Source organism: Cupressus sempervirens, chromosome 8, assembly GCF_028749045.1.
Source record: "Cupressus sempervirens isolate cs-2001-9-10 chromosome 8, ASM2874904v1, whole genome shotgun sequence".
In the NCBI taxonomy this organism is placed as follows: domain Eukaryota; kingdom Viridiplantae; phylum Streptophyta; class Pinopsida; order Cupressales; family Cupressaceae; genus Cupressus; species Cupressus sempervirens.
The window spans coordinates 715,104,210-715,129,104 of NC_143125.1; the positions used below are offsets into that span (position 1 = coordinate 715,104,210).

Genomic DNA, 24,895 nt, shown 5'->3' on the forward strand with positions numbered 1-24,895 from the left:
CATCAAATCCTTGTGCTTTGTAAGGACTAACATGTGTTATTCTTGGTAGATTCAATTTGTTAACCATCTCAAATGAAACAAGATTTGTAAATGAACCACTTGAAACAACAACCTTACAAATTTTACCTTTACATCTACATTGTGTCTTGAATATTTGATACCCCTGATTGTGATTTGTATCCTTAGCCATGATGACCACCATACCTACTATCAACCTTCTTCAAACAACAACCTTAGAAACCACCTTCAATCCAAGATCTATCTGACTTGAAATCACCACATTGGAACACTCAAGGAGGATAATTCAACTCCAAGGCCTCAACAAAGGATTTCTTGTCTTCAAAACCTTAGATCTTCATCCCAAACCATCAACAACTAGATCTCCAACCTCTCCTCAAAGGATTCTACTAAGCTTTGATACCACTTGATGCAGAGCCTTCCAATATCCCCTTAAGGAAACCTATTCAACTCGAGGACTCAACAACGTCTTGGAATCCACTTAAGGAATTAGAGTTCAACTCAATGATCAACGAGAAGTCTCTAACTTTAGGAAACCAACAAAAAAATCCTCTTGAATAGGTTCACTCCCTTGAATCATTTCAACTAACTTATCAACTCACCTTGCCTTTATTTCAACTTCCTTCTCCTTTCGAACACTCCTAATTCACCCCTCATGCAACCAACTCTTGATCTTTGTACTCAAGGATTCCACTAATGCTTACAATGATTCAATACCCTTCAAATATCATAACTAAGAAGTTTCAACCTTCTCCAATCCTCAGTTTTATCTCAAACCTCAAAACTGCCTTCAATAGGACTGTCCTACTAGCCCTACTTAGTTAGTAATTTGCATTTTACTCTCAAACTTCCCAGACAACCTAGTAACCTTTTCACCTTTTCAAATAAACTTTATTGATTTCTTCAAACCCTATGAATCTCATCCCTTCAACCTGTGACTGATGAACCTCTCTATGACTACTCCTACATGTAACTGGGCCTAATTAGCCTCCATTTACAAAGCAACTCTTTTTTGCTCTCACTAGTGGTTACTCCAAAAGATTAGTTCTAATAGATCTAGTAGTGAGTTCAAAACAAATATGTTGTAATTGAATAGCTTAACACAACCCTCTAATTCATAAATATTTCAATTAGAACATGAATGTTGCATTGAATCCTAGTACTATTTCTAGAGAATTTTTTAAGAAGTTTGCATTCAACATTTATCAAGTATGTTATTGTTGTATTTCCTATGAGTGAGATTGGAAAACCTTCTATGCCTATTGAAAATTGGGATCCACAATTCAGATATACATTCTCATTCTGCTACTCCAGGTCCCTTGTTTCCTTCATGTTACCTACGAACATTATCTGAATATCATGGGCAAGCCATTACTAGCAGTCATTTCAAATTTGTACATCTACGACCACTATAAATTTATAAGCTTTTTGTATAAGTCCCTTACTATAAGGAAAGATATTTTCTATTCATAACTCAACATGTCCCACCAAAAATAGTTAATATTACAAAAAATTTGAAACTAGTTATGGGTAGCTTATAGAGATTACACCAATATTTAATTGAGAGAAGATTAGGAGTACATTACATGATGTCTATCACACTAATATTCATATCAATGTTGTGTTGATATGCATTTTTAAGGTGAGTCAGCCATAAAGAGTCAGTTGGACTGTCAATTTAATAGGGTATAGTTGTGAAGGAGGTGAGTGCCTCTTAGTTGCAGAGTGTATGCCTAATGATACCCTCACAAATTAGCTTTTCCATTGTAAGTTGTCGAGTTTACTTAAAGCAAGCATCATTGTGATAAGAACATAGGATTTTATTGTATAAACATAAAACTTCTTTATCAGCACAATTTAAATTAATATGTTTGACTCCTCACCAATTATTTATTTTTACTATCTAGCTACAAGAATAGTTCATCTAGAAATGGATGCATAAATTGATTTGAAGTTATAATTCCTTATGAGTTACAAAATGTCTAAATGTTGTACATGTCTTGAAATGACGAGATTCTTGTAAGAAGATATAATTAATTTGTGCATTGTATTTCATATTGAGGTGTAATTTGAGGTCTCTTTGTTTTATTGATATAGTTAATTTGTACATCGTATTTCATGTTGAGATGTCTGCAGCTGTGTGTGGACAACAATTCTCTGTGTGGGTTTCACTTTGTAATTGAAATAATCCCACTTATAAAATGTATGAATATTATACATGTCTTCGAATCAATGTCATGTATTCAGTAATAAGTTTGATGAAAACTTAAAATATATCCAGTTATTGTGTTATTATTAAGGTTCATGAGTATTTAAAATTGATGTGTGTTTCTCTTTCTAAGTTGTTGATATGCACAAACTATATGTTATTCTTGTGAAGGTTTTGTATCTTGTTGTAGGGGAGCTTTTTGTTGCATCTACAGACAATATATGTTATGCCTCTCTGATTTTATTGCTTTTATTGCTACCACTTACATAACATCCTTCCTCAGTTTAGAGTTGGACCATTCTTTCTATTTCATTAATATATATTTCTTAAATATAGGCTCACCGTCATATTCAACTTTTCATATCATTTTTCCTCAATTGATCTTTATTTATAGCCTTTATTTTTGTATGATCCCATCTCCTATGATAAAGAGAATTGGGTATTAGCCAACCATCAAGTATTTTAACTTGTCAAGAGTATCATATGTTAAATATTACTACTTTGACTGATAATTTCTTTCCATATTTTGATCTAGCTCTGTAATCTTTTTTGGACTATTATGCAATGTAACTTTTCCTTATAGCCTTCCAACTGCAAACATTTTTTCAATGATTGCAACCCAACATTCCAAACCTTGACACAGTCTTAAGGAATCTATTAAATAGAAAGATTCCTAAAAAATTTTCACATCTATTCATATCTAATGACTCTTTCACCAAACCCTCGTTTTAAGGGTTTCTAACCTATGGCTCTCAAGAAAAGACCCTTCCCAGAATTTCAAAATCATTCAAATGGTTTAAAAACCTTACAATATTCTCCCTCAAATGTTCCCAATTAGTATTTAGCCAATCCAAACCTCAGTTCCCCTTATCCAACCTATGGTGCTCTCCAAGTGCACCTTCACTATTTTGTCCATCAGTCACAGTTTTGCCAGTCTACTCAAAGACCTACACTCATTTCACAGTAAAATACATGTTAAAGACATTATAATCCTCTCCCACAAGTTACATTGATAAATAGACAGTGGGAGAGGTATTATTCCATTTGCTCACAAACTACTAAGTGACTGTCACTTGTTTGTGACAGACAGTGTATTATTCAGCACTATTACAATATATTTAACTCTAATGCTAAAGAAACTCTTAAGAAATAATTCATAGCCTCTTATGAACCTTAAATCTTACAAAACACCAAACTTTTCATGCAAAGAAACTTGGAAATGTAACAACAATTATGGACAACAATTAATAGTCACAATGTGATAGTAAAAATAGAGATTTCGTTGACTTTTTTTTTCTAAACTTGCTTTCTCTTCGACCTGTCTTCCAAATCTCTTGGATTGAACCAACTCCCTTATAACTGTCATAGGAAAGTCATCAAACAATTTTTTTATAACATTTTAATGACAGTCATTACTTTTTGTTACCCTTTTGTGACTCTTTATGACCAAGGACTTATGAAACCTTGTATTTTATCCCTAAGGACTTCTAAAAGATCTTTATACACTTATAACCTCAACTAACCCAATTACAGCCTTATTTGGCTTATGTTGCCAACATTGGCAATTTACAAGATATTGCACTTTTAGTGCCTTTTACCCCTTTAGAGGCTTTGATAGCCTTATTACATTATTTTGGACATTAATATAAACTTGTTACACCTAAATGACCCTCTATATCTCGCACATTACATTGAATGACTCTTAACTTCTCACTTGTGCCATTTGGCCTAAATTTGCCCATTCTTGGCAATAAATTACAATTTTGGCAATTTCATGCTTCCCTTACATTTGATGGCTTCAATAGCCATAATTCATCATCAAATGACTTGACATGTCTTCATTAGGCATTGATTTCCCTTGGTACCTTCATTGTCTCCTTCATAGCTCCCGATGTACCTTGAAGCTTCCTATGTCCATTGGGAGCCCCTGCACCAAAGTTCCTCTTGGCTCTCTTTAAAAGATAATTTTTGAGAATAATTTTAATTTGATCATATAGTGATTTTTTTTTAAAAGATAACATTTTTAAAATAGTTTTCACTCATTCTTGTTATTCTATAGGATAAGGATTCCCTATTCATTCCAATGGGGGGCACACATATTTGATGTAGGACAAGAATTTGCAATGATGGCTTCTGCTTTTGCTTCACTCATTGAGGTTAGCTTGTCAAATTCCAAATTTCAGTCTTCATATTTGATTTTTTTTGTAGTTGCTGACTACTTTGTTAATCATCCATATGCTACAAAGTGTATTGGTTGTTGTGCTTTGAATTGGCTTTGTATTGATGTTGTGATTTAAATTGTGCTTTGTATCCACATGTTGCAAAGCATAAATAATAAAGATTTTGTTGCATGTTGTAGTTGCCACTAGCTTCGTGGACATCTATGCAAGTTGTGGAAGAATACACATGGCATTGATATGTGTGTGTATGTATGCATGTTTGTTTACATATGTACATATATAATATCTATATGTATGTATATAGCTATGTGTGTACATGGATGTATACCATTTTTAATGGAATACCTCAAAGAAATGTGGCTTTATAGCATTCTATAATTGTAAAATATGCAGAAATCAGGATATATATGTGGATACATGCATGCACTACAATTATTACATGTACGTATGTAGAAACCTGATTTTACATGCATGCACTACAATTGTTTGAAACCTGGTTTTATTTGAAAATGAAATTTTCTTGAAACCATAAAATATCTATGCAAAAACACCATCAACTACACACTAACAATACTATAACCCTTGTCACATTTGAGTAGCACAATTTGTGGCACCTTGCACCTTGATGGCTCTCATGGGCCCCTCTGGCTCCAAAAAATCTACTCTCTTGGATGCCCTTGCAGGTAATATCAATTGGGTTTCCATTTCCCATGAAGTAGATGATGAATTTCATATTTGATTTGTGATTTATGAAGTTTTAGATGTTTGATTTGTGTTGTGGAAATTAGGTAGATTGGCAGCTAATGCATTTTAGTTTGGATCTATCAAGCTGAATGGCCGAAAGAAAAAGCTCTCCTTTGGAACTACTGTATGATTTAATCAAAGAAGTATTTTTTGGGTGAATTGTTCATGTTTGATGTTATATTCTTACATGGGTTCTATTTTCCTCTCCTATTTTTTCTTGTAGGCATATGTAACTTAAGAGGATACTCTAATTGGGGTCTTGATGGTGAGAGAAAGCATAGCATACTCTGGTCGTGTAATGCTCCTTGATAAAATGCCCTCATCAAAGAAATCAGCATTAGTAGAGTCTACACTTGTGGAAATGGGTCTTTAGGAATGTGCCAACACTCCCATAGGAATCTAGCACCTAAGGGGAATCAGTGGTGAAGAAAAGAGAAGAGTGAGCATTGCCTTAGAAATTCTAATGAGGCCAAGGTTGTTATTTCTGGATGAACCAACAAGTGGCTTAGACAGGTAAGAATCTTTCTAAATTGGTGGCAAATACTAAATCCATCATCAAGGTTTTTGTTTGTTAGAAGTTTTGTGGATGTTCCTCAGATGATACCATTGGTTAAAATTCATCTAACAAGGAACTTTTCAACCCAATGACAGTTGGTTGAATTGGTTATATTGTGAAGTCTTATATATGTAAGAGGGAGCCACTATTATAGATATAGAAGAGGGAGTCGGGTGTACTTGAAGAGAATGTTTCAAGACTTGTTCATGCAAGAAAATAATAATAATTTATATTGTAGTTAGCTTCAGTTTTATCTTTCCATTAAAGCTTTTAGTCCAAGAAAAAACTAACAACATATAACAACTGGATGCTTAATTGAGAGTATACCATTTAAGCAAAACATTTTCAAATTTTATTCAACAGTTACACAGTTTTTCTAGCTTGATAAACCTTAGATGTGGGGATGAAGATGGTCATGTCTGGTCTTGCAAGCTGTAATGGACTTTAGTAATGACCCTTCATGTGAAATTGTTGTCTAAAACTTTTCTAATGAGATAATGTGTTATGAGCTCTTCATCAGTGGGATGGAACGTGAATCCAAGAGGCAGTTGTGCATTACCCATATCATGACTATAACTAAAGTTAGGAGCTTGTATTATTGAATTCTCTTCCCTATCACCCATATTCATTTCCTTTGCTATTCATGCTTCACATGGGAGTCTTTTTATATGATGATTTATTATCAATCATGTCCATTTGCTACCAAACAATTCTTATTCTAAAAATTCGAGACGTTGGAACTTTTGTGGATGTGCAGGCCATCGAAACATATTGTAAGGAGGATGAAAAAATTATTCTCAACTGTAAGACTCAAGCAAGTGATACAAATTGTAGAATCTTAACATATGGTTGTTCAAATTTTGTATCTCCTAAATGATTTCCTTTTAGCGTATAACTTGTTGTGCATAGTTGCCAAGTTTTCTTATTGTATTGGGCATATTAATGAAGAAGCATATTAGTTACTGTCAGTGTTTATGATAGTTTGATTAGTTACTGTCGATATTTTTAGGCATTCTATAAAACAATTCACATGCCTTGCATATGATATGACATTTTGCATGCATCCTGCACACTCTCATCTAGTTGATGATGGATTACGAAGAGTGATATGAAACAATGATGCTAAAAAACACACAATCAAATCCAAAATGAACTTGCATTACAAATGGATTGTGGAAATCTAATATTGTTGATTTTGATTGCATGTCTACCAAGATAATCACAACTTAAACATATAGAGTGTAGGATGCATGCAAAATGTGATATCATATGCAAGGCATGTGAATTGTTTTATAGAATGCCTAAAAAAAATTTACACCCAAGCGTTGGTAGAAATTTCTACCTTCATTAATCAAAATTTCTACCTTCATTGGTCGAAATTTCTACCTTCATTGGTCAACATTTTTGACTTTCATTGGTCAAAATTTCTACCTTTCTTGGCCAACATTTTCTACCTTCATTGGTCAAAATTTCTACCTTTATTGGTCAAAATTTCTACCTTTTTTGGTCAATATTTTCTACCTACATTGATCAAAATTTCTACCTTTTTTGGTCAATATTTTCTACCTTCATTGGTCAAAATTTTGACCAATTCCTGGCAGAACTTGCACCATGGCTATGGAAGTTTTTCAACCAAAGTATTGGTTGGTCAAAATTTTGACCAAAATTTTTTTGATCAATGGGTTGGTCGAATTTTTTTCAAAAACTAAGTCAAAATTTTGACCAATAATGGTCAAAAAATGGTCTCAAATGTACTAGTGTACATCCTTTGTATCAATTTGCATACAAATAGTCTCTTCACCCTACCCAACAACATCCTCCTTTACATGGTTTCTAACTTTCTCACCATCTTTCCTAGGGTCTTCATTCGACTCCTAAAAGTCCTCCACATAAGTTTCAATCAAACTTGTTAGTTCCTTATTCTCTTATCTTTAGGCCTTTTCAACCATTTTGACTGTTTTCAGCTTTCAACCACCACCACACCCGGTGAGAACACTTTGTTCTTGTGTTTCTCACCCTTCACACAATCCACAAAAAAAAGTCCAAACATGTTGCACTTTTGGAGAAAGGGAGCAACATTCTCGTAGACTATTTGTTATGACCTGGTGGCCCATTTAGATTTTAGATCTACCATAGTCATCAAGGGTTTGTTCATACCTACATTAACACAAAACTTAGAAAAGGCCAATTTAGTCTTGGAGCTAGTCATAATATCCATTTTGATGAACTACCAAAAAAAAATTCCTATCCATCTAAATACACTCTCATCCTTGAACTCCAAAAGGAGGCCAGGAAATGTTATCCACACTAATCCATATATGTAGAGATCATTCTCTGGGTTAAATCCTAGTTTCCATTTCACCAGCAACAATGGGTGATTTCCAAAGTTCCAAGATCTTGCCATGATGGAATCATGATCTAATTCAGTAGTAAAATGGAACAAGAAGAGGGAGCCAACCATCATAGAGATGGAAATGAAACTTGAAAGTTTCCACCTTGTTGAGCACCATTTCCTCACCATATCCATTGAATGTCAAAATGAGACAAACTTTCCAACAATGAATATGGTAAAACCAAAGGAAATTAATCAACCACAGAGTCCTAAAGTGAAATCAAAGGACCAATGGCCCCTAAGGAGACCATGGGTTTCTCACTAGAGTCCATTAGAATATTGGATCAGACTATAGCCCCAAGCCAGTTTGGCTTTGGGGTCATCACAACTATAGACGTCAACAGGAAATCACCAAGGGATTTGGGGCCCAAAAAGGCATAGTCATCAAGAATAGTGCATTGATCCATCATTCAAAAAACTACCTGGTCCAGGTTGCAAGCATTTTGGGATATAGCAAACAAAACCAATTCTAGATCTGGACACATAGAAGCTAGCTCCACCCTGGGGGGTCGGGGGGGAGGGGAGGGTAATGGTGGGGGGTGGGGAGGTTTGAGGGGTCCATCCCTCCAAAAGTGGCAAACTAAAGGTAAGAAAAGGTAGAAAATTTCTCTCTAGGTTGAACTTGAACTATCTTTTTTTTTTCCCACTTAAATCTAGTTATTTTTAAATTATTAGTTCCTAATGTTTACACTAGGATAGGGTCAAAGTGTATAGTTTACATGAGTTTTGAAAATTGATATATATCATTTAAATTTTTTTTTATTTTTATGTATCAAAATGGTAAAGCCAAAATCTCAAGATGCATAAGTTTAGAGTTTGCTAATCAACAGCCTAAACATTTTAGCATTTAAAAAACAAATACAAGTATACCCTAGAAAATTTGCATGAGTTAGATATAATCGAATCAGCATTTGGTAGGGGAATTTAGAAATGTAACATAGAATATGCAGTGATTAGACTTTGGACCAATTGATTATAAGAATATATACAGTCAGTAACAAAACAGGAAAATACAGTTATCACAACCCGTATTTTTGTAAACTGAATAAATCGGTATTCTTTTTGCATATGGATTTTGACAAATCTTAATCCTTTATTAATTATTATTTTTATATTCAGAAGGCAACCATAAAACAAAATGATCAGTTATGAACATGTTAGTTATCTTGAACCCACAATCGATCAAGAAAAAACAAAAAATAGTTATAAAAATGACGTGTGATTTCTTGTCGGGAATGCAAGAAGTTTTGGAATACAGCTGTAATGGCAGAGAGGATATTGATGGCAACTCTGTCAATGTTTAGTAAAGCACCAAGAAGGAAAAGTAAAATGATTTGCAAGTGATGCTAATTAAGGATATATAAACTATATGGCGTTTAAAACAAAACAAAAAAAAGAGAGGGAAGCATCATCGTCACCCTATCTCATGGACACATGGACTAGGAGCTTCAAGGCAATTTAATAATAGATTGTTCACATGCTCAGACATCTCACATGATCTACATTGAAGCTCGAAACACCATGATGAATTTAGCTTAAACCACAACACCAGATGCATATTCAGTATATTGAGAGTCCCTTACTATAGCAACCGACGTTGCTAAAGTTACTGCTAACAAAGCAATGGATGACAATAATGTAGCCATCATGTTGGTCGAAATGGATGGCAAGAAAAAGTTAAAGATAAGGATGGAAAACATCGAAAGAGAATGATTCAATTGGACTATGTGTTAAAGGCATTGGCGATAGTGGGAGCATTTGTACACGTGTCAGTCGTTCCCATCTTCTTCATATTCTTGTGGAAGCTAATTGATGTAATTGGTGCACACCCCAATGATCCCATCACTAGGGCATCTCTAGTTGGAAAGTGAAAGAGATGAGTTAGTAGGAAAAGTGATGGTATTCTAGTGTAGTGAGACTGGTCACCTAGAGACTTTACTTTACTCTAGGTTTTTCATTCTCCATTCTTACCTAGGATCTTTTTACTATATATCCTGATGGGTGAATAGCTACTAGAAAAATTCTAATATAAATGATAATCAGATGTTTACTTATTTTCTTGTTAGTACAAAGAAGTGTGTGTTTGTGTTGTTGTTGTTCAACTACAATTCTTTACTCTATAAAGAATGAGAATGTTCAATTCAACTTGTTGAATATGTGGCTGTGCCATTACGTCTTGCTTTTTTTTCTTGAATTAGAATGCTTCTTGTTGAATCCTCTCCTTAAATAACTCTTTCCTATCTACTATATACACAATTGATTTGTGGCATATGAGTGCCAGCACAAACTTCACTAGTTAGAGTGCGGCAAGTAGTTTTATGGCTCACATTCAGTGATTAATTATGGCAAAAGAATTGGTCTATAAATGCTTTAAATTACACACCCTTGACTATTTCCCTTCCATGTGTCTATTCCTAACTACAATGTATCTATTGATTATAGAATTGAAACAAAAAATGTTGATGTTATAATTTGTGATTTTTGTGAACCACATTGAAAGATATTTTCTTATTCACTCCCTATGGTATCTTAGGTAGTTAATTGAGATGACATCAGAATTTACCTCTAAATTTATTCATTTATACCTAATGGCGTCAAACTTGAAAAGAAGGTAAGTTTCCATTTTTAAATTAGAAAATGGCTTTATCAAAAAAGACTATATGGAGTGATTTAATTTCTTCTTTATCGAGGGTTGGTAGTATTCTAGGCATTTAAGTTATAATTAGTCATAGGAACTTTGTGGATTTTGGAACCATACTATTTTTGTTGTTAAATTTCATGTCTCATTAAAGAAAGTAAACAATATTATTTTCTTAAATTCAATTACGTGACCATTTATTCTTCATCTTTCTTATCACATTGGTTGGATAATATGATCATATGCTGTAATGTATAATTAGATGGTGTAAAAATATACAAAGATGATCCACGAACATGAAAGGAAACATAATGTGCCAATATTGAAATATCATTTTTTTTTCACAAAATTGGTTACATATCAGAATATTTCTAAGATTGTTAATATCTAATATTAACTTTTTACCCATTAATGTACCTTCAAAAATAATGCATTTCATTATACTATTTGATTTTTGACTATATTGTTTCTATTTTCTAATAGGCAGGCTCTATTTTGTGGGTAGTATTTTCTTTTATCAATTGGCAAAATTGGATAAAATTACATGTGGCTATGGCTTGTACTTGGCATTAATAAAACTATTCAAATGCATAGTCTATGCTTCAAGATCTCACATACTTGCAGGAGTAGGTGGGAGATAGGTAAGAAACTACTACTCTACTAATTGTGTATCTTATGTATCTTTTTGCATCTAATATTCTTTCTTTAAGTTTATGTACAAATTAAGACTTCTAAAAAATGAGAATCAATTGTACAATAGCTATAATAGATTCTGTTGTGACCGCCTATCACACCACGCCCATACTTGGGACCCCCTTCCATTTTTTTAAATTTTTGCCAGCTATTTCCTTCTTCTGCAGAGCGCAAGACTGAAGAAGTCACGGAAAAACCAAAATCCTTCATTCCCAAAAAACCCTGCTCCCACATGCAAAGGCGCAGATTTGGAGCATAGCAAAAAAATTATTTAAGAAGGATAAAATCCTTCATTCCATGAAAAGTCCGCTCCCTAAAATTCTAGAGCACAAGTCCGAAGGAATCACGGAAAAGATAAATTCCTTCATTCCTTCAAAATTTTGCTTTCCATAAAAGCGTTTGAGCGCAATTTTAAATTAGTGAGGGAAAAGGATAAAATCTTTCATTCCATGAAAAGTCTGATCCTGCTAAATGTGGAGCGCAACTAAGAAGGAGTAAGGAAATATTGCGCTAGAAAATAAAATCCTTCACTCGAAAGAAATCTCGCTTTCCATAAAACAATATGAACTGTCATCCACATCCTGCATGATGTCAGAGATACTCTCGCGGGCCACTCCATGTGAGTACCCTCAATGGGAAGCGATTGGACACATAGAGTTTGGCGGTGAAATTCGATTTTCACCTCATAATCTGTACTCAGCATCTTGGAGTGGCATCAAGTTTTCTCAATAGAAGGCACAAAAATATTGAAGGTCAATGACACCAAGTACTGCACATAGTAATTCATTAGTGGAGAGCTTGTAGATTAAACTCTTGAATGCTTTGAACATAATGCTTCCCTAATGCAGTAAGATGGACATGCCAATTAAGTCTGTACTTGATGTTGTGTTAAAGAAGCTCAATTCGATCATATCAAAATATGGAAGATACACAATGCCCATCTTCATTAACAATATCTTTATGCAATACGTGTCTGCCAATTCATATGAAATACAGAGTATATCACACTAAATTGCTAGAGGTTGTATATAGCATCAGAACCTAAACCTCTGCTCGTAGTGGATAACTCAAACAGAGGGTGATAAATAATTGTTAAAAATGTATATCCATACGTGGAGAAGCGAACCAACACAATGTATAAGCTTCAGTTTCAAGCATGGATTGAAACAATATGCTAACCACTAGAGTAAGCTTGTCGAGTATCCCTCTCTGTCTACTCGCACACTATGGTATTGTCTGATTTCATATGGGATGGGTGTCAATCTTCTAAAATCGAAGTCCATTTGCTTATTCTCACCGCTAGTTTCAAAAGAAATTAGATTATTGCATGAAGGCATGGAAGTGATAAAGTTTGAAGGCATGGAAGCCATAGATGAAGATTTGACGTGTAAATTCTAAAGCAAACTAGTCTTCAATATTCATCCACATAACATGGGTAATATATCTTATTGGGATTGATAGAGGCAAAGTCTGAAGGAGTCACGAAATGTTTTGAAAAGAAGAAAAATCTGCCAGTTTAGTAAAAGCCTGCTCCCGTAAATTGATTGGAGCACAAGAATTTGTTAAAAAATTGTGAAAAGTGAGAAAATTCAAAATTTTGAGAAAAAATCCAAAATTTACAAGAAGAGGGTGAAATTCCTTGAGGAGTGAAAAATTGGGCTAAGAGAAAAACGAAAAAACAATATTGCTTCAAAGAAAAGTATTTTTTGGATTTACATTAAAAAATTAAATATTAGTTACTAATATTTAATTTGATTTTTTTTGAATAATAATCCAAAAAATAAAAATGGAAAAAGTTGCAAATGAATTTGATTTTTTTAATTTAAATATAGAAATTAATTAAATATTGATATTTTAATTGATATTTAATTAATAAAACTAAAAAAAAAAATCAAAATAGAAATACTTAGCTTCATCATGAAGTTAAGAGCATTACAGATAGCAACTTTTTGAATCAAGCAGCAAAAAAGTGACAAGTGGCAAAAAAAATAGAAACCTTAATGGTTAAGTAAAGCATCTGCCTAATTTTAGTCTACAGCTTTAAAGGCATCTTTTTTGAAGGATGATTTCTATAAGAAACCCTCTCATTCATTCAGGCTCACATAGAAATTTGAAGAGAAAATCGAGAATAGGAGTAAGATCTGAGGAGTTCAAGGAAGCAAATTTTTTGACAAATTTTCTAAAATTGTTGAGGAGTTTTCTGGGAATTCACGATAGAAGATTTTGAATCCTATCAAAAAGGAATTTCTGTTGCAGTGAGTTGTGAAATTTCATATTTCTTGCGGAAGTGTTAAAAAGCAAATCTTGAAAGCAGTATGAAAATTTTGGCAAAAATCCAAAATCTTTGTCTTATGGACAAGTCATATCTGTTGTTTTTAATACTTTCCTTGCATAATCTTATGTATGTATGTTTTCTATTTTGTAGGAAAAGAAAATGGCAGAACCTAGGGGAATAGGAGAAACATGAGGACAATTGATAAAGAATGAAAGGAGAGGATTCTATCCTGAATAAAAAATCATTTCAAAGTGGATAGAAATCAGAGATACAAGTCTTCGCGGCCTTGATTTGAAAGATTTTAACCAAAGAATGCTCGGATATAACAACCATCACCCAACACACCCGGCTACAAAAATTATGAGAAGTGGAATTTTTGTTGTAGCTAGTTTCCCTCCTTTTCAGCATCCAGAGTTAATCGTGGAATGTACCAAGCATTATAGTCCTAGAGACAGAACCATCCTGGATTTGAATGAAATATTCTAGCAGATTTTTCTCTAGCATCCATTTCTGAAGCATTTGGAATTCCTTCAAATCCAAGGATGGTCACAAAAACACAAGAGCAAGCACTGAGAATCTATACATCTGGAATCAATTTTTGTGAAGAAATAATCAACAAAAGATGGTTGAAAAAGAATAGACCACATCATTCCAAAATTCCTAAAGAAATAGTACATGGCTCGACTTGCAGAGGGAATATAGTGATATGGTCATGATGTTGAGTCACATATTTGGCATGCCTTATTCTTATAGGTTTAAATCTTGGATGTGGTATTTTTTTGAGCAGGTAATGGAGGAAGGTGACAGAATAGATTGGGCTGGGCTCATAAGTGATAACCTAAATGAGCAGTTGATGAATCTAGAGCATACAAGGAGATTTTACATGAGCTCCTATGTCATCTACATGCTAGCATGGAGGACAAATTATGATGGACTACGATGCAAAGGACCAATTGGAAGCAGAAGCCAACACCTCAAAGTCCATGAATCTTACCCGGAGTTGCATTTTTATTCAAAGGATGATTACATGAGGGTTAATGATATATTTTCCATGCGCATAGTAAGAACATTACAAAAGAGGCCACATATAAGAATTTCAATGGGTGCAATGAAGTTGATTGAGGAATATGGCGCTTGGTTCATTCAGCTTCCTACCTTTTCATACATCTGAGTTCAAGGATTCTCCACAGAGCCATACAAACTCCCTAGGTATCCAATGAATAAGATGGTCTTGTTAGAGCTTACTTGACAACTTACTGCCTATGACAAGATTCAAAAAGTGAAGAAGAAATTGGGATTGCAGTTTCCAATTTCCATAGGAGAAGGGAAAACTGAGGTATGCCCATGTCTAAAAGCCACAAAGAAATCATCAGATGAGCTCCACTTCTTCTGCCTTCTGCTTTATCCAAAGAGGAATGATTTTGATCCTTATAACAAGATCTCATCAGTAGGAGGATCAAAGTACCAACACAAGGTTCACCTTGAAGAATTTTGGGCAAATGCAGTAGACGAGAACGAGATTAGAAAAACATTGCATTCAAGACTACCATTGAACATTATTAGAGCATCCAATATATTCAAGGTTCCTACCCAAATGTGATGTGAAAAGGATTCAATCTAGAAATGATAGCTCAACCATTTGATTGGAAGAAGAAAGAAATTACAGATCTCGAAGCTCTGTCAAAACTATTCTTAGATTTTACAAAGTGGTGGATCGAGCGTAAGCTTGAAAAATTAGTTGCACCAGCTAATGGATTCACATATAGGTTGCTTGGTCATAGACCAATTAGGGATGAAAGATCAAGACAAATATCTGAAGGGACTATTGAAGAAAGGGGAACTCCATCCGAAGATGTAGGAACCAAAATAGGAAAGGAGGTACCTCGAGAAAAGCATCCTAGGATAGAGGAAGTCATCCAGGAACCTCAAAATAAGAAGCAGAAACATGGAGATGCTCCCTCTTCTCCAAGTCGAACTCCAAGTGTCCAAGAGATAGAAATTTTTGAAAGGTAGGATGTAGGGACAAGTATAAGGAGATTTGAGCAAGAAGAGAATTTGGATAGGCCAATTCATGATAGGTTGAGTATAAATGCTTATGAAAAATTAATTCAAGAAAGAGGGAGAGATCAAGATATTGCTACAGAAGAAAGTCTTGCTACAATATTAGAGTGAGAAATGATTAATGATGGATATGGTCCACTAAAGGAAGAAACTCCAGGAGTAGCAATACATCTTCCAAGTGCTGAGGCCATAGTTCCTGTGGTTACGATGGATAGTCCGGGAGGGGAAGAAGAGATTGACATTCGAATAGTCCAAAGGAAAGAAAAATTGGTAATTCCAAGGGACCAAAGTATACCCATTCCAGAATGGTTGAGGCAACAAATTCATTTGCATCAACAAAGGCAGGTTGATCTAGCAATTGAATTATAGGAAATTTTGGACCGATCAAACTGATCATAAGAACAAGGGAAAGCAAAAAGATACACTAAATTCATTAGAGGAGAATCAGGATCTAGAATCTTGCAAATTGTGACTCCCATAGTTGATAAAGGGAAAACTTAGATTGCTCCATATGAATATCATGTTACAGAAGTAAATCTTGGTCGGGCCTCCCGAGAGAAAATATTGAAAGAATTTGATGACTCCACATAGGTTTTGAAGGGTAGGCTGAAGAAAGTAGAAGAAGGGCACGAAAAGTAGAAAAGAGAAATTTGGGCCTTATGTCAATACATCAATAACTTACCTCATCCAGTAAGAGAGGAAGGTCCATCATTTGCCCCTCCAATAGGTGTTTCCAGTGAAGTGGTAGGTGATATTGACAGAATCAAGCGGATTGCTCAGGGGTGCAAAGACTTGGATCAAAGGAATTCAGGAGGTAGCCTTCAAACATGCAAAAGAATTAGTGCAAGTGCACAATAGGGCATTGGCTGCAATCTCTAGGATCTAGTGCATGGAAGAATCATGGGTGGATGAGCATATTTACCAAGAAGAGGTGATTACTGACATTCAGAGTCTGATGGATACCCCAAAGCAAGAATTTATTGATGGTCGAGTTATCAGCGAGGGGGATGTCTATGATTTTATTCGATGGTATAGTGCAGTGATTATGGCTAAGGAAATGTTTGAGAGCTTTACCAAGGAATCCAGTCGATGGAAAAAGATTTTTGATAACATCAAGTAAGGAATATCAAATGCAGTTGCATCCTTGTTATCACAAAGATTGGGGGAAGAAGAAATGACAACTGATAATCTGAAAGTCAAGTTAGAGGAATTCTTTCATCTAAATGTATATGGAAGAGATGATTTTGAGAACTTCTCCATCTTCTCAAATACAATGCACAGTATTAAGGACTTACTACCATATTGGGATGAAAGCTTGGGAAAAGCAGAAAGAGAAATTGCAGTTTTAGAATTCAAACAAGAATTTGCACCAAGCATCAGTACAAAAGAGTTGGAAACAGCGTTAGATCGATTTCAATCTTTTAGGCGAAGAAATTAAGGATAGATGCATTAAATGCATAGTGGGTGCGCATGGGGATCATTTATTACACCCCACTCCTTCTTAAATGAGCATGCATAGTGGGCATTTATTACCCACTATGGTAGTGGATCCCTTGTGGCATTAATGTAGATTCCTTTCCATTGCCCTAACCCTAATTAGGGCTGATGTGACATGATCTTGGCCATCGGTTATTGTGATCATCTGGGCCACCTGTTGTAATCGAGGACCTATATAAAAGCCTCATTTCTCATTTGTAAGGGGAGATTTTTATGAGATTGTTGCTATGAGCTACTGAGATAATAAATTTTTCATTGGAGTTTGGTGAATACTTGACGTGTCTTATTGTTTGCTTGTTCTCCTAAATTTCTTCAAGTAGATTGATGAATTCCTTTGGTTCATACTTTTGATGTTTTAGTGATTCTAATTCATTGTGTAAAGTTAGCCTGGACCTTTTCATGCATATGCTCAACTTCTATTATTCGTATACATTGTTCTTTATGATGGTGTATGCAGTGATACGAAAATCTTTGGCATAACCCTTGAAGATTGCACTGGTTCACGCTTAGTTGTAGTATAACTTGGCGAAGAGAAATTAAGTAAATTGAGGAATTTTTCCACTAGAATACTATTTTTTGTTATCACTACCCTTAGGATTAGAATAGAATTCCTGAACCCCATCCTATTTAATTTCTACATATTCTATGAAAAATCCAAAAAAAGCGCTTCATTGCAAAACCTTAAGATAGCTCCCACATCCAATATGGCTTGAAATGAATATGAATAAACATGTAAGGCCCCTTGTGATCATCAGCTAATCACATCAACCACCAATCTTATCCACAGTCAAGACCTAGCATTAAAGGAACCTTGAAGTCATTGTATGATCTTCTAGCAATCTTAGCATACACAAGACTTTATTCAAGAGAGGATAAGATATTTTGGTATTTTGTTCTACTATTTGGTGAGTCATAAAACACACATCAGCAGATTCCTCATGAAACATTTTTTTAAAATTATTTATATTCATTCAATCCAGTAGATTTTTGTCATGAACAATTTCTAGTCTTTGTGTTCTTCCTTATTTTCTACAAAGAGTTTTGCATCTCATCTGTAGAGTCTAATAGAAAGAGTCTCAAATTATGGATGGATTTAGAAGAGATATCAAATAATCTTTTCTCTAGTGTCTAAAGGAAAGAGTCTCGAATTATAGATAGATTTAGAAGAGATATCAAATGATCACAAGCTTAGGGAGCAAGCTATGGATTGTAGTGGTGTATTTTTTGATATCATATTTAAAAAAATCAAAACCCTCCATAGATGAGATGATTGTATGATAAAAGGAAAATGAGGCCTAAATTTGAGAAAAGCAAAAATGTTTGAGGATAATCATTCATAGCTAAAGATTTAGGTTTTGAGAAATCCCACATAGTCAACAAAAAAAAAGATCTAAGATTCCAATATTTCTAGTCAACAAAAAAATAATAATATCTAAAATTCCAATATTGCTCTAGAAATAAGAAAATGAAAATTTATATCTATAATCAACATCAGACACACCCACATAAAGGATCCATTACATCTGGAAATTGGCCTGATTTTTCTTTCTCCATTCTAGGTATAGTTTGCAATCATTACACTTTAGCAAACCACATCTCTATTACACACATTTATAAAACAACTTGGATGCAATCTTCATGCTTCTACACTTGGCATACATGTCTATGAGTGCATTTCCCAGAGAAATATTTCGATCAAGCTCTCGATTGATTATGTACCATGAGACCACTTGGCTCATGATAAATTACCACATATTGAAGATACACTTACCTTAGTCAACAAGTTGGGTTGAAACCTTGCAAGTTGTACCTCACAAAAGATTTCACATGTCTCAGGCATATCTAGACTCCCTAGACATTGACATAATTGGATTCCAAGATAGAGCATGTATTATCGATATTTACATTGTCACATTTCATGTATATACTGTGTAATGCACTATGAAGTAAAGAATCTGAGACATGTTCAATATATATCATACAATAAAGGATCCACCTAGCCTCCTACCAAGATGAGGGATTTACACAAGTATTAATAACAAATGATTAGTTGAAATTGTCTTGCTAGGTGTAGGACTAGGAATTAGAGGCTTCGGTTATACAAACAGAGATGGATGTCATCTAAAATCATAGCATTTTGAAGAAAGTATTTCTATAGTCTCTAGTTTGTTCATATTATTAAATACCAGGATTGACATAATTGTAGGAGGTAGATGGAGTGGATAAAAGACAAACACAAATTAAAAGATAAATATTCAATTCAATATGTAAAATACAAAGATTTATCAAAATGGGCTACAATAGTTCTTGCATAACTAAAATCTATTACAAGTCGCATTCTATCCACTCATGATCCACAATAATAAGATTAATACTCAAATCCTTATATAATGCCTCTATTTATAGAGGAATGAGAATACAAGCCAATCATATTAAATATAATATTAAATGTATTATTAAATGCTTAGTAGCTAGAATGGCTCGAGCAGCTACTTGTCTATTGATGTTGATTATGGATAGTTGTGTGCAACAGTTTGTCTATGCCTTGGGCCATGGGCTAGGTGGGAGAACTTACTCCCCCAACACTCCCCCTTAGTTTCTTCCACTAATTCTACTGCATTTATATTATTTTACATGGTCATAATCACTTTGGGTTGTATGGCTTACCCCTAACAAATATAATACAAATGGTTTCTAGCTAACTAAAAACTTTGCATTTAAATGATTTCAGCTAACCACGAACCTCACATAATAGTGCTTACAATAGAACAACAAATTTCACAAATTGATTCAGATTACCAAAAGCTCACATAATGTGGAAACATCACAAATGGTTTCAAATTACCCAAAACTCACATGATTGGAAAACTATCATCATTTTGGCTTTTCTCCTTCTTGACCTGCATCAAACTAATTATTGAGTCCATATAAAAATAAATGCATCTACCAAGATACATGGGTACCCATTTGTTGTACTTGCTAGTTCTATAGAAATTCTTTTCTAGTACATGGTTCATCAATATGTCAAACTAAACTCTAGGATGTCGGATACAACTGATATTGCACCCCTTACAACAACTTAGGTACATTGCAATGTCTAAATTTTCCTTTAACAAACACAACTTTCATTCAAAAAATTTGTCCAAAATGCATAGGCCATAAGGATAGAAAACTATCACAATTTCAATATATATAGCTTCAATTGTGAAGTTCCTCATACACATCTTCTTGCATATGCACAAAATACCTTCTTTGACCAAATACACCAGCACAACCAACATTGTACATATGCCAAACAAAATTTAGCCTCAACTCCTTTCTTTACTTATAGTTGCAGTCCTTTGAAAAACTCAATTTACAACAAGCAATACTAACTATTACACATTTCATTAACACATAAAATGGAAACTTCAATCTTCATAAAACACTTCAAACACACACACACATAACACACCACTTCTAATATTAGTAAAATAAAATGTCATCTTTAACTTGTGATCTATCTTCACATACTTGAGATCTTTATGTAGCAACTATCATGAATCTCTTTTGCGATTTCTCTCTTTCCAGCTTTTGCCTTCGCAGATTTAATGACACAAAGGGCAGCTTCAAATTTCATTTCCTGCTAGGCTACATTACGTCAACCTTGGCAACAAAATAATTAATGGGTGACACTTTTAATTTTACACTCATTTTACCTTTGGCTTTGATACCACTTGTAGGAGGTGGATGGAGTGGATAAAAGACAAACACAAACTAAAAGATAAACATTCAATTCAATATGTAAAATATAAAGATTTATCAAATTGAGCTTAAAGCATTTCTTGCATAACTAAAATCTATTACAAGTCGCATTATATCCATTCATTATCCACAATAATCAGATAAACATCTGATACTCAAATCCTTAAATAATGCCTCTATTTATAGAGCGGTGAGAATACAAACTAAACGTATTAAACATAATCTACAAAATAGTAAACATTGATTTGTACGGCTATCTATTTTTTTATAGACCAACCTAAACCATCAATCGATCCATCTTTCTTAAAACTTTTCACAAGAAACACATAAATTGTTATTATTAAATTTTAAAATTGAATAGTTTTATCAACTACCATTATACTCAAACTGCTCTGCAATATCTAACTTGATGGGTCCTCCCTCCCCACTTACATAATTATGTACAATTTATACAATCTTAATTACACTACCCTACTGGTGATGCATAAACGTTTTAACACATCAAAAGCCATTTGCTTGACAATCATACAGGTTCAAAGTTTATTCATGTCCAAACAAACCCAGGATAACAGAAATAGCCATGAGAGTTTTCTAAGAGTCTACCATCTATAATAGCACAAGCAACACAGAAATAGTTTTATGAATAGTATTACTTGCAGAAGGATGCAAGTATTCTCCTCGGTGGTTTCGAAGGCCTCCTTGCATGCATTATAAATCTGTTGTCCAACACAACCACATCACCAACTTCCCATTTCACATTGGCAGCCTCCTCTTCAGCGATTTGTTGGCATGATTCAATGACGTCTTTGGGAATCACAGATCCATCTCCTAGTAAAGGGCCAGGGCCCGGACCCAGATCATTCAGAGGTAAGAGATTGAAATAAGCTTTCTTATCCCCATCTACTGTTCTGATCGAAGTAAGGGGTTCTAACTCAAGCAACATTGTGTTCCCATCCCAACTCACCTTTGAAATTTTTAGTCCAGCATCTCTAGCCCTTAGAAAACATGTATTGCATTAGTTCTCAATCAAATCATCTCAAAAACCCCTCTGAAATAACGAAAATCAATGCAATTCTTACTTTGTTTCCGCTTCTTCCTTATCCTTGGTATTGTACAAGGTGTGCCAACCTCTGAAGAAATCGTTAGGATCATCTCTGCAGAAATATTGGTCTGATAAACAGACCCTTCTTTTTCGAGTTTGCTTATGAATTCGGGATACTTCTCTTCCATTCTCTCAGTAATCTTGTGGCTTAATAAAACCTCAGTTTCCCCTCTATCCGGTGGAGCAATCTCACAATAAAAAGCTAATTTGGTGGGAAAGTCTTCAAACTACATCAACAAAAAGATACAACTATACTTAAAAGTATATAACACATACAACAAGTACTAAACCACCTTGACCGTATAAATCTGATTTTGTTATTAAACTAGTATGTTGAATCGCTAAGAAACATACCGTAGACATCTCATGGTGGAATTTGATGGGTTGGTGGAGAGGAGCTTCATTTGCTGTAAAAACTCTTCCCTCAACCCTTGTTCTTGAAGCTGCTCCCATAGATGCCTTTTCTTCCCAACCAAATGCCTCCATAACTTCATTGAAATCTGATGCAGATCTAAGAGGAAATCCCCTTGAAAGCAACGCTCCCATCCTCTTCAGTTGATTGTTGATCCACTCTCTGTTGGTTTCAATGGCGTGGAGAAAGGATTGCAATGTGTTTCCCTCATCACTCACATCCAGGGGCAACAGAACCATGGGAAAGAGGAGCCCATTTTCTTCAATTACTTTCTGGTGGGCAATTTTCCCTTGTTGGAAAGGGCAATCCTGCAACTTCCCCATTTCGGCCCTGTGCTGAAAACACGATTCAACTTCCCTATTAATAAGAGCGTACAAATGAGATTTTCTTGAAAAAGTCAGAGAAAGGCTGGAATTGGGGTTTCGCTCCGATGGAAAAAAAAGTTATTAATAATTAAGAAGTAACCAAAATTGACACGGTGCTTGTCGAAAGGGTTGTCAATATCTGTCAACTTATCCAAGTGAAAAAGCCCTGTTACGCGAGAGGCGTGCTATACAATGGTAGCACAAATGCCCAGCACGGGAATATGCCAAAATTCTTTGTCAATAAAAAAGAATTGGGAGCAGTTACAAACTTCCAAATTAAATATTAAAAAAGAATTTCCGAAATAATAGCTGGCCGAAATAATAGGAAGCCAAATGGAGGCCGAAATAATAGGCCCAAAATAATAGGGCCCGAAAAAGTAGGGCTCGAAAAAGTAGGACCCGAAAAAATAGGGCCCAAAATAATAGGGGCGAAATAATTTCAATATGAATTTTTTTTTTGTTAAATATAATTTTGCATGCACATTCATGTTTTTTTTTTGCGGGGAGTGGTGATATTTGAAACAAATTCGTGGAATGTGAAGAGACATCTGTTGGGGGATATGAGGAGCCTCTCAGAAGTTATAAAACCAAGGCTCCTCATTTCATTTTTATTTTATGTTTTTGCAGGAAGGAAGAGGTGAAGGTTATTAGAGGATTAGATTGGAGTTTTTGAATAGGAGTATATTGAAGTTTTGGAGTAACATTTTTGTAGGTGAGATTTCTATTTTTTATTTACATTTTCATTTAGATTTAGATGTAGATGTAAATTGAAATTCAAAATTAGTTATAATATTCTACTTTGTTTTAGATTTCAATTTTAATTAATTTCATTTAGATTTAGAATTCTGTTCATAACTATTTAGGCTTGCATTTAATAGTTTAGTCTTGCATATTTGATTTAGATTTAGATTTGTATTCAAAATCTATTCGAGTTATATATTTTATAATACTTTTCATTGTTAATGGTGCTTGATGGGAGTGTTTTAGGGGTGTCTTCTTTTCTATTTCTGAAATATTTTGGTCCAATATGTACTTTCCTAACCAGATCTATCCATTTTTTTCTAATTCATGCATGGAGCTTCCTGACACTATTAGCGCATTGCTGGGACTGAATGGGAATGGATTAAAGGTAAACGACTGACTCTGGATCTGGATATGCATTTGGAATTGGCTCTGCTGCTGCTCCAATTTATAGGTTCCTTCCTCCTACCTATTCTTTTGGTGGTTTAATCTAGCTCATTTTATATGAAAGTTAATTATTTTTTCAAATCTTAAAAATAAAGATTTTTATATATGTAATTTTATTTTATTATTAAAATAATAAGATTTTGGAGGTTTTAAAATATTGAAGTTTAGAAATTATTTTAGATTTTACAAATGAATTTTCACATAATATTTATATTAAAGAAAGAAAAGATAATAAAATTGTTACTTAAATCAAATATAAAAAATATAAAATTTTACCTAAATTTATTAATTGTATAAAAAACTATTAACGATAATTAAGTTCTATTAAATGTACTTGATTTTATATTATAGAAATACAAACAAAAATTATAAATTGGGACAAACTTTAGAAATGAAGTCAAATTTAAAGAGAGACAAATAACATGAGGTGATGTGTGTGTGTGTGTGTGTGTGTGTGTGTGTGTGTGTGTGAGAGAGAGAGAGAGAGAGAGAGAGAGAGCGAATTAACATGAGGCGACGTGATACAGAGAAAGAGTGAGATAAATAACATGATGCAATGTGTGTGTGTGTGTGTGTGTGTGTGTGTGTGTGTGTGAGAGAGAGAGAGAGAGAGAGAGAGAGGATAATCTTAGAGGGGGTAGAAGGAAAAGGGGAGAGGGGGACAAATGAGCCATGGAGATAAAAAGCATAAGAAGGGTCCAAAATAGATGGAGATGGAGATGGTGGAGAGAGAGAGGCCATGAGTGAGTGAGAGACAGAGAGAGATAGAGAGAGAGAGAGGGAGGGAGAGAAGGGGAAGAGGGTGAGAGACATGAGGTAGA

General features: G+C 34.3%; 1 protein-coding gene and 1 pseudogene across 2 annotated transcripts in view; both read right to left on the minus strand.

Annotated features, from left to right (window-relative positions):
• Positions 1–21,317: 21,317 nt before the first annotated feature.
• The window catches only part of LOC149544436 (clavaminate synthase-like protein At3g21360), a 118,251-nt gene continuing 114,673 nt past the window's right edge, over positions 21,318–24,895 (minus strand). Inside the window, exon 4 of the mRNA XM_089798853.1 lies at positions 21,318–21,585. The gene's annotated coding sequence lies outside the window, so the exon portion shown is untranslated. The remainder of the gene's footprint in view (positions 21,586–24,895) is intronic.
• Positions 21,519–22,952, minus strand: LOC149544437 (clavaminate synthase-like protein At3g21360; annotated as a pseudogene). The gene is made up of 3 exons (XR_016355800.1): positions 22,464–22,952; positions 22,087–22,336; positions 21,519–22,002 (listed from the first exon to the last, which is right to left on the minus strand). The product of XR_016355800.1 is annotated as a clavaminate synthase-like protein At3g21360 (transcript).